Source organism: Cyprinodon variegatus, unplaced genomic scaffold, assembly GCF_000732505.1.
Source record: "Cyprinodon variegatus isolate N-32 unplaced genomic scaffold, C_variegatus-1.0 Scaffold23, whole genome shotgun sequence".
In the NCBI taxonomy this organism is placed as follows: domain Eukaryota; kingdom Metazoa; phylum Chordata; class Actinopteri; order Cyprinodontiformes; family Cyprinodontidae; genus Cyprinodon; species Cyprinodon variegatus.
In genome coordinates this window covers 293,557-303,873 of record NW_015150476.1, presented here as the reverse complement: position 1 = coordinate 303,873, position 10,317 = coordinate 293,557, and the positions used below count along the sequence as shown (strand labels likewise).

At 35.8% G+C, this 10,317-nt stretch overlaps 1 long non-coding RNA gene across 1 annotated transcript in view; it reads right to left on the bottom strand.

The window, feature by feature from the left end:
• Positions 1-8,637: 8,637 nt before the first annotated feature.
• LOC107095856 overlaps positions 8,638-10,317 on the bottom strand; it is a 16,940-nt gene continuing 15,260 nt past the window's right edge. Inside the window, exon 3 of the long non-coding RNA XR_001481761.1 lies at positions 8,638-8,732. This is a non-coding gene — a long non-coding RNA (uncharacterized LOC107095856). The remainder of the gene's footprint in view (positions 8,733-10,317) is intronic.

Here is a 10,317-nt window from a genome sequence, read left to right as displayed (position 1 = left end):
TTAGGGAACCTCCATATTTTACATGTACCTAGCTGAGTATGCTTTGTTTTCTGCTCTAAAAACTACACAGGATTTTTTTTCTTCTCATTTTTGCAGCATGAAGTTACCACCTGCTTAAGTTTCCTTCACTCAAATCTGACATGAGACAGAGATAAAGAAGCAGTTAACCGCAGCCCATGGCAGTTTATGTGGTTATCCAAGGTGACATGTTATTTGAGTACACATGTGCTGGCTAAGTGTGGTGCTGACGGGAAGATTCTTGGGTCACAGTTTATAAGCGTGTGGGCGAGGTGGGGGGCAAGGCACTTAAAATAAATATTCATTCGTCTCTTGGCAGTGAACCGCACCATCCTTAATGATGCTAATTTGTGCTAGCCTTTTCCACTTTTAAAATATCTTTGGATCACATTCTTATGTGTGAATGTGAAAATGCATTTAACTTTTTTCTGCCAGTTTCTTGTTTTTATATATAGGTTTTATTTTGAATCCTGAGAACTAAATGCATTCTATTCCCTCTCATTGAATAATGTACAAGGGACATTCACTCACTGTTGGCACAGTTCTCTCACTATGTCTTTGTCTCCTTGTGTGGGTGTGTGTTTGTGTATTCCTGTTTGTAGCTAGTGGTGCAGTGATGCTGAAAGATGTGTCCTCATTTTTTACTTTGCACCGGACTCCTCATGGTAGCCATGTTGGGTTTCCTTGATGTCACACATCTCGACGTTGAGCATTCAGCTCCAAGACAGTAAATGGGTAATTAAAATGACTACTTTATTGTCTCATTTTCTCCTTCCCTCTGTTGTCACTCTAACACCACTCACTCCTCCTACCTTCTCGTGTCTCTTATGACTTCATAACTGTCAGTTTCCATTCATGTTTTTAATTTCCTTTATCCAGAAGTTTACTAAAAATTATGGTTTCATAACACAAAAAGGACTGAAAAGTGCTTTACGAGACGAACTTCACTTTGATCGGAAATATTGAGATGCTCTCTTTCAAATAGGATCATTTGAAAGAGATGTCTTTCAAATTATCTTCTTTGTGGTCTGTTTTCAAAAACACCTGGTTTTATAAACCTGTTGTTCAAAATTGGAAGCTCCTGTATGCAAAGAATTACTCAATTATTAAGCCTTATAGATTTTATAATGTGCTCACACCGAACATGTTTTTGGCATCAAAGCAACTGATTTACATACAAAGTCAATGATGTACAGCATCAAGCTGCTTCCAGGGGTTTATGGTTTAAAAGTACCTATATTAAGGGCTGAAACAATTGATAGACTAATTGATTATTGAAATAATCATCAACTAATTTAGTAATCAATTAATAGTTAACTTGAGTGTAGAGACTGTAAAATATGCCTTTAGCTGACAGAGCGACCCACTTTGAGCAGTCATAACATCAAAATTGTAAAAAAAAAAATCTAAAAAATGTATTTTAGTCTGTCAATATGCTCTATCCAGCACTCCTGAAGTGGAAAAGTTTTAGTTTCACCTGGTTTCGTTTCGTAAAAAATATTCTTTAAAGGAAAAGTCCATTCAGCAAGGAGTAATCAATGGATCATTATCTATACCTAAAACTAATACGTTTGCAGTGATTTAATGAGTTTAGTAAAAAAATGAAAATAATTTTCATCACGATACCAGCCATTTTTACCCACATATAGTCACACCTCACTCCTGACATCTGGAATCCGGCAGAGATGTTACAGTGCAGTAAGCTGAGCGCCATTCTCCTCGCTTTACAAGCAAAATCAATGGGACTACTAGACACATCAGCAATCAGCAACAATTATTTTAGATTTCAACAGCACTTCACCATTGAAATTCGCCAGAGCTATAGTTAAACTGACAATGCCCACATACATGGCAGTTGGATGTTGTAATGTGGTAAAACTATAAAAAAAAATGTTTTAGTTCACTTTTTCAATTCATGATCCATCATGGGTTCGTCGTTGGATTGCCAACTTGACGAGGGAGAATTTGCCATCGAACTTCTGGCCAGAGCAAAAACACGTAATATGTAGCCAACATTTCGAAGAATGTTTTCAAGATGACTTGGATAATAGAGCATTGTGACAAACAACAGATACAGCATTGGGACTTGCTCAACAGCCGATACCGCACCATGACATCACAAACCGGTAGCTGGCAGTAGTGTTCTTTTACAAACATGGATGCCCCCAGTAAATCACATTCAAATGAAAATTACTTTTGATTAAAAATGCTTAAAGTTTATTGAATAGTATGTAATAATTTTATATTTAAAGTACTTTCAGAAGTTTGAATTCTGAATATGACTGGACTTTTCCTTTACCTTTGGCTATCCGATTAATAAGTGAAAGAAAAAAAAAAGATTAATTGATTTGCAAAACAATCATTAGTTGCCGCTCTGCCTACATTAACTTTAAGTTTTACAACCTGCAGGTGAAAACTATTTAATGTTATATTCTAGTTATAAAACCTTAAATACCACCTTATATTTGCTTTCAGTTGCTACAAAAGGCAGCAGGAAATCCCTGACAGCCTGGCTGGCTTCAGAGAGCCTTCACTTGGGACTCCCAGTGCTGCTGCCCTCATTAAAGCAACACTGAACTTTTTATCAACTCTGCGCACTAAACATTGAACTTCCAGGTTTAGCGCACCTGATTGCCACTGTCAAAAATAATCGTCTTCTTCCTTGATTTTAAATCTGATAACAAACCATTTTGTACCAGCAAATTAAGAAGTCAAGGAGTGTCTTGAAAAGATAAGGCAAAATTCAACTTTCTAGTTTAAGTCCTGAGTAGAGAACCAGAAATATCTCTGATCAGCTACGATAATTGTCTATTTTGTTGCCTAACACCAGCTTTTTTAAGTTAGTTTAAATGGGATTTAATGGGGAGCTCACACTGTCATAAAGCAGCACTCTGGGTCACATGACAAATTCAGCAGCAGATCCAACCCTCTCAAGTTACAAAGGTGAGTTTTTGAGAAGGACAACCCTCACTGAGCACTGATCCCCAGTGCTGCATTATGATCTAAAATATAATTAAATACATAAATTAAGCTTTTATTATGGTTAAAAGTTACACAGTGCTGCTTTAAAAAGCTTAGTTTTGATTTTGTGCGCTTCTGTTAATAGGCTCAAAACCTGTCATAGAAATCTCATACAACTTCAGGCTTGTTGTGAAGTGATGGAAGACTTGGTGAGACAGCTCAGACAGACACTGTCTGGTTTAGCTTTCTTCTGCATTTTAAATTAAATTAAGATTTGATTGATGTGTTTTTTTCAATAAAGATGTTCATATCAGCAAAACAGAATAGTTTGTTTTTGGGAAATGAACAGTATTAAATATTTAATTCTTACATGTCCTGTCTGACAGTGCTGCATTCGAGTGATAGTCGAAGTGCCAAGGAGAAGCCCAACACGCACACATATTTATATACACACACACACACACACATATATATATATATATATATATATACATATATATATGTGTGTGTGTGTGTACATAAGGATCACGGTGGGCAGCTCTCAAGCCCACTGGGATGCATTACACAACACTAACTGCACAAGCTGGGCTACCGGCTACTCTCCTCACAAAACAATAACGTCAGTTCCATTGGTGTTAAAACTTCAAAAGCTACCCCACATGCCACAATTGCTGCATTGCATTAAATCAAATCAACGTAGCATCAGAAAGACACCTGTGACTCGATGCTGTTACCCATCACGCCAAGAGAAGAAAAGTTAATTTTGAGTCAAACTGAAGCTGCTTCTATCCTAGAAGGGCTCTCCACCTTGGAAATGCGAGGCCAGTGTTAATCCTCATTTTCACCCATTCCTTAACTGACAGTTTCTTTTTCTTTGGCATGAATAAGTCCCGATCGCCTTCAGCTGAATGTTAAGGTCTGCTGGATGCACTGTCTCCACTTTGCTCCTATACTTTAAGTCTTGAGTAGTAGCCGTTCATATGCACTTACATGCATGCGCTGCTGGCTCGACTATGTAAAAAAGAAACTGTAGGAAAACACAGAGAGAAATGGTGTGACGTCCTACTATAGTCCATCTGAAAATATTCCTTAGTTCTTCATAAAAATATATTTTTTATTTTTTTACCTAAAATAATGACATTTTGCTTATTACAAGTAATTATTAATCGAAATTAGCAAAAATCCATTAGGTACAGATAATCAAATGTATTTAGTATTTACAATTATAATATTAAATCAGAATGAAGTATTTTGAAGCATGGCAGGGTCACAACAATGTTACTTAGAAAAGATATCAGTGATAATCTTTTAGTCATCTGTGGTACCAGTATGCCTGCAACTAATGCTTGTTTAAATATCTGGATGATCTGTCAGTATCTGTTTTTTTCTTTTAATCTATCTCTGCTTCTGTGGGCACACCTTCTATTCTCGGTACTCCAGGTTCTCACCAGAATGTTGAATGTTTTGACAGCATAACAAGGGGTAGGTGGATGGGGTGTTAAGGAAAGAATGTTGCTTAACTGCTAAGCTGGATGTTGCTAAAGAAACTGTTTAAAATTGTTCCTAATTAATATTCTCTTCTCCACCCTTTTCTTTCACATTTTTTTAATCATCTTTGCTAATTCCCATTCCTGTTTCTTACTATTACGGCGTGGTGCTAGTCGGATCAGTCATTGATATGTAAAAGTACTGAGCCACCTGCAGTCACGGGGGCAGCTGCGCACCAGCATAGCAATGCTGCAGCGTTTGATGGGATAGGAATAAAAATGCCCAGACCAACAGCTGGATTGGTTTGACTAAGGATATGGGAATCACCCTAAACCTCCCTATGTCCACCCTTCCCTTGCCTTTAAAGGTTTTGCTAGCTGGCTGGTGGTGGGAGTGCATGTGTTCACCGGCATGCCAGTGTACGTGTGTCTGCATTGTTGAAGTGCGCATATTTCCTTCTAGCTTTTGTCAAGTTTTGAGTTTCATAAAAGATTGTAGAAAACTGGCATTACCAAGAAACAAATAAATCTATTGACATTAACCACAAAGACAAATCACTGAATGCCGGCGCGCCCTCCTTTGATAATGGATACTTGGAACCTGGATTGGGACACCTAAACAGGTGCACATACATGCAACTGCTGAAATAAGGTGTTTTCATTGCGATGACTCAAGGTTCTCCACAGACTGGTTTGTCATGTTTACATGTAAATAAGCAATTCAATACATTCAGAAACACCTTTTCCAAAGCAGTAAAGCATCTTGACAGACAACTTAACAGCCTTTTTACAGCCCAACTTTAAAACCTAATAGCATAACGGCCAATTAAATTTAAATGTACTTGCTGAAAACCCTCACTAGTAGCCTTCATATTGTATTGCCCTTTGTCTGAATGATTTAGCTAAAAATCAAAAGTATGATTATTTTTTCAGCCAGTATTGTGAAAACTGAGATTTGGTCATGATTTTCTTTTGCATTAACAAAAATAATGTATATTCTACTCCAAGGTTGAATAGTTTTCATAAGCTTGATGGTTTCCTTTCATAGTGTCCATTGTATTAGGACTTTACCGTTCTAGTTGTATGACCAAGGACTAACCTTTACCTGCATACATGGATCTATGTGCTAGCTGCAACTCTATGTTCCCTTTGTGTGTTGAAGGAAAACCCCACTTTAGGCATAATAAAGTACTACCCCCTAAAGGGCAGGAGAGAAAAAATCAGTGTCTTGCTATTGTTAAATGTATTGCCATCAAAATTGCATTCCCTAGCCATTTGAAATTGGGATTTGGTCATTTGGGATTTAATTGCAAGTCCAATTATTTTCAAAGCCCGTTTTCATCAATTTTATCTTAGCATAAATTAGATAGAACTGAAATAAAGGAGGACAAGTCCATGTTAAACTGGGTCATTTTAAATCTATAAAATTAAAATTTAAAAATTAAAATGGATAAAAATGAATATAAAATAAAGTAAAAACAAATTTACATTTAAATACACTTTTTCAAATCTGTTTAAAAAAAAAAAACCCTTTTTATGAGTGTTTTTGCCTTTAGACCCCTTAAGGTGAGGTTAGTCATGAAAACTGAAAAAGGCTGGTTAGACTACTCAAAGTTATCATTCTCTTAACAATGTTTTTGGGTTTTTTTTTTAAATCAAGAAGTTTAAAAAAAAATATTAGTTGACTTTTGAACAAATCAGTTCAGGTCTGAAAACATCAAAGCCTGTAATAGGAAAGCATGAAAATGTTCCTAGCCTCTTGTTGGGTAGAGCAGTTTAAATACGCTAGTTTGATTTGAGTAGCCCACCACACATTTGAACTGATAACTGAAAAATAAAACCAAAGGGAAAGTTTTTACTATTACGGGCAGCTCAACATTTGGCTATAAACCTCTCGCTTTGTGATTCTCCAAAGTGATAACACCTTTAAAGGGTCTTTTGTGGACTTTTTGTATGTAACACTACTTCATGCACCATGAGCTGATGCAAAGCAATGAAAAACACAGACTTCCTGTGACATCTAACCCAATTGTGGTCCCTGGGAGACACTCAGTGACATTCAGCAGGCCAGCTCATGCCCACTTTGTCTCAGGATGAGCTGTTTTGTTTGTTTGTTTCTCTTTTTTTTCTTAGTAAAAGAGATATGCACTATAAGATAAACAGCTCAGCAAAGGACAACACTGTTTTATTAGATTTTTCGCCACACTATAAATAAATAATTCATGTAAACAGAGCATGTACTTCCTCTTAGGCATGTCTTTGTGTTTCTTACCTTGATTAGAGAGTTAGGGGCTTTTTCTTGGTTGTGATTTGAGCTGATAGATGTCATGTTGCAACTAAGTTGTGAAGGTAATTTGGAAAATGTCAATCACAGTTTCGACCTTAACAGCCAAAGCAATTTCTCTTATAAAATGTAAGAACTATAAAGCTATAAAGTATATTTAGCTTTTGTTAAAGCAACATAACCTGACACAGAAAAAATGTCAATAGAATGACAAAATAATCTGCATCTGTTTTAGTTACCTTTATTTAGTGGGAAGATCATGCCACATTAAGTAATTATTGCTACTAAGAAATTCACTGTTGCAACCTTTTTTTTTATTAAATTATTTTATTTGATTAGATTAGTTATTTATGATTTGTATTGACCCTACACAAAACAAATTGAACTGAAGCATTGCTTGTTGTATATTAAATGTTCTAAGAAAGAAATGTGAGTTTCTAGAACCTTCTGATTTGTGATCCACGACTTCTTTGTTTGTTGAAATGTAGATATGACTCTCAGACTAGCCTTATTTTATAGCTTCTTCTCAAAATGAGAAAATGGCAACACAATTAGATTAGGGCAAATTTTCACTGGTTATAACAAGCAAAAAAAATACCAATATATAAGCAGTCAGCAGTAACTAAAAAAATACACTTGAACAATAAGATGTTAAGAGGAGGATAGGAAGGTAAGTCTTCCTTAACGCAACAAGGAAAATCCTTATTGCTCATTTTACTGCAGTAAAAAAAATCTGTGTTAGATTATTTTAAAACAAACCTAAATGCAGTTTAAGGTTTTTGTATATGTGACATTTTTGTTTGCTGTGAGGCTTTGTTTTCCTGTATGTCACTTTGCAGGCAAATATTTGGAATTAGAGATATTTTTATATTGTTGCCTATAGTCATGTATTGAATTAATCAATGTTCAACCATTGACAGTTTCTGGTTACTTATGGAAACAATTAAGCTCTTATCGACAAGAATAAGTCAGTTTGAATTGTGTGTATGTGTTTTTTATATATAAAACAAATTAGACGTGTGAAAAATTCAGTGTCTCTTAGTGTTCTTGATTATCCGCTGTCTTGTGCTGTTGCATGCTAGGAACAACGGCACACCTGCTTTCGTAAGCGTACTTGCTGAAATAAATTATCAAGCTTCTAAAAGCAGGCATCAAGAACTGTACAGCCACTTATCTCTTTTGTAAATCTAACACGCTCCCTGCAGTGTTTGGAAATGAGCTCTTTTGAGATGCACACCAAAGCTTCCCCCCAAAGAGTAAAACTGATGCCCTTGTCAAAACAGAGTCACAAGGCAGAGCTGCAACATCCTAATTGTGGGGCTAAGGGCAAGGCATGTGTCATGTTTAGTTCACGTTGTTTTAGGCATTTCTGTTTACAGGCACACACTTTGGTGAGTAAGAACTGTTGAATAAATTCTAAGGTGTTTTTTTTTATTATAGAACTGTACAACATCTTAACCAATGAAAGAAGCACTTTATTCATTTTTCTAAATTGTAAATTACCTGTACTTGTAGCGTATGTTTTATGTTTAAAAAATTTTAACCACCTAATATTTGCTTTGATGAAAATATTTCTTTTCATCAAACTGTCAATGGTTAATATATTATCATTAGTTAATTTGTGTAGTTTTTCTACCTCTCTAACATGTTCTTGTCTGTGTGGTTTATACATTTTAAACATTCAGTAGAAGTTTAACATTGGTAAGCCTATTAAGAGGAGACAGCATTTTAAGCTGTTATCTAAACTGACTGAATTCCATTGATTTACCAAGAGTTCATCAATCTATCAGACCTAAATAAGAGATTTACAACCTATTTCTGACTTGCAATATTCGCTTTGTTTTGAAAGGAGAAAGAAACCATGATTCCAACCCACCCTTGATCCCTCTGGTATTTACATGTGCTTAAATGAAGTCCTTACCTGATACTGAGGAGTTGTCTGGAGTGCATTTAAAGAGAATGAAGATATCCTGCTGGTTTATCTATAAAAAAAACCCCAGAGGAATATTACATATTGTATGACGTAAGAAAAAAATGACAGCAAAAAGACATTTATTGCAACTAGACCTTGATCTGTATATTTGTCCTCTGATTGAGCTAACTTTGCTAATGGATCCTCATGTTTAAGCTGAATCCAAACTCAGCACTGCTTGACGGCATATGTTTATATGGAGGCAGTTATCATGAGTGACTGATGTGCAAACCAAGAGCCAGATTGTAGGCATTTATTAACCTTTTTCTAAAACACTCTCTTTAGACTGTTTTTGTTCTATTGTCCTAACAACAAATGATTGAATTTCTTTTCATTGCATTGTATAAAAGATAAGAGCAATAGTTTACATTAAAATGTTTTCTGCAAAATGGAAAGATTAAATCCTTTATAAATTCCATAATTGGCTAAATTGAGCTTTTGAGCCTACAGTAACTACTTAAGTTATTTACTTCTCATATTTTGTCATTGACATTATTGTTCTTTAATAGTGAGATTTTTGTTGTTTATATGAAAATTTCAAAATGAAAACAACTCACACTTATATGGGATTTGAACTTTTTAGATGTACTAAGCTACATAACATAAAAAATATATGTATAATGGGAGACATAAACTTCTCTAAACCCGAAGCCCTTGCTAAATTCCTGCCAAGCTTACAAGTACCACAGTAATCATTATTTTTAGTTTACAACAGGGCAATATGCAATAACAATTTCTTGATACTTAATAGATTAAGAAAATATAGGGTTACAAAAATAGGTAAAGGTAGGCAGAGCATTATTCTTTTTGCTGAAAAAAGAGATGCTCAGTTGCATCATTTTGTGTTCCACCATTAAATAAAGGGTCAAGTTGAATGGAGGTTTATAGAGGAACCAAATGTAGAGAAAGTAGCTGAGGAGGTTTCATCCAGATTTAATTAGAGTGGCGGCAACAAAAGCATAAATCCAGAAATAACTAACTAGAAAACAGAGGGCCCAGAACCAGGGAGAACATAGAGCTTCAGGAGGGTATGAACATCCATCCATCCATCCATCCATCCATCCATCCATCCATCCATCCATCCATCCATCCATCCATCCATCTTCTTCCGCTTATCGGTGGTCGGGTTGCGGGGGTAGCAGCTTCAGTAGAGACCAGACGTCCCTCTCCCCAGCTACTTGGGCCAGCTCCTCCGGGGGAATCCCAAGGCGCTCCCAGGCCAGCCGTTAAACATAGTCCCTCCAGCATGTACTGGGTGTCCCCCTGGGCCTCCTCCTTGTGGAACGTGCCTGGGTATGAACACTGATCTCTATTTATTCACTGGATTGTTGATAGACCAAAAAAACAGAAGTCACCTGCCACCATCTTGGTACTCCCCACTTTCATTGAGTCGCGGCATAAAAAAGCCTGTATTTTAATGTCACTACAATAACAATTTACGTAATCAATACATGTATATTACATGTGCATCATCAATTCAGCACTTTTGGCACATTATTGAGTGTTTGTTAACACTTATATTGTTGTAATAGATTTGTATTATATGTCTTTTTTTATATTTTTTTTATTTTTTATATTTTTTTATTTTTTATATT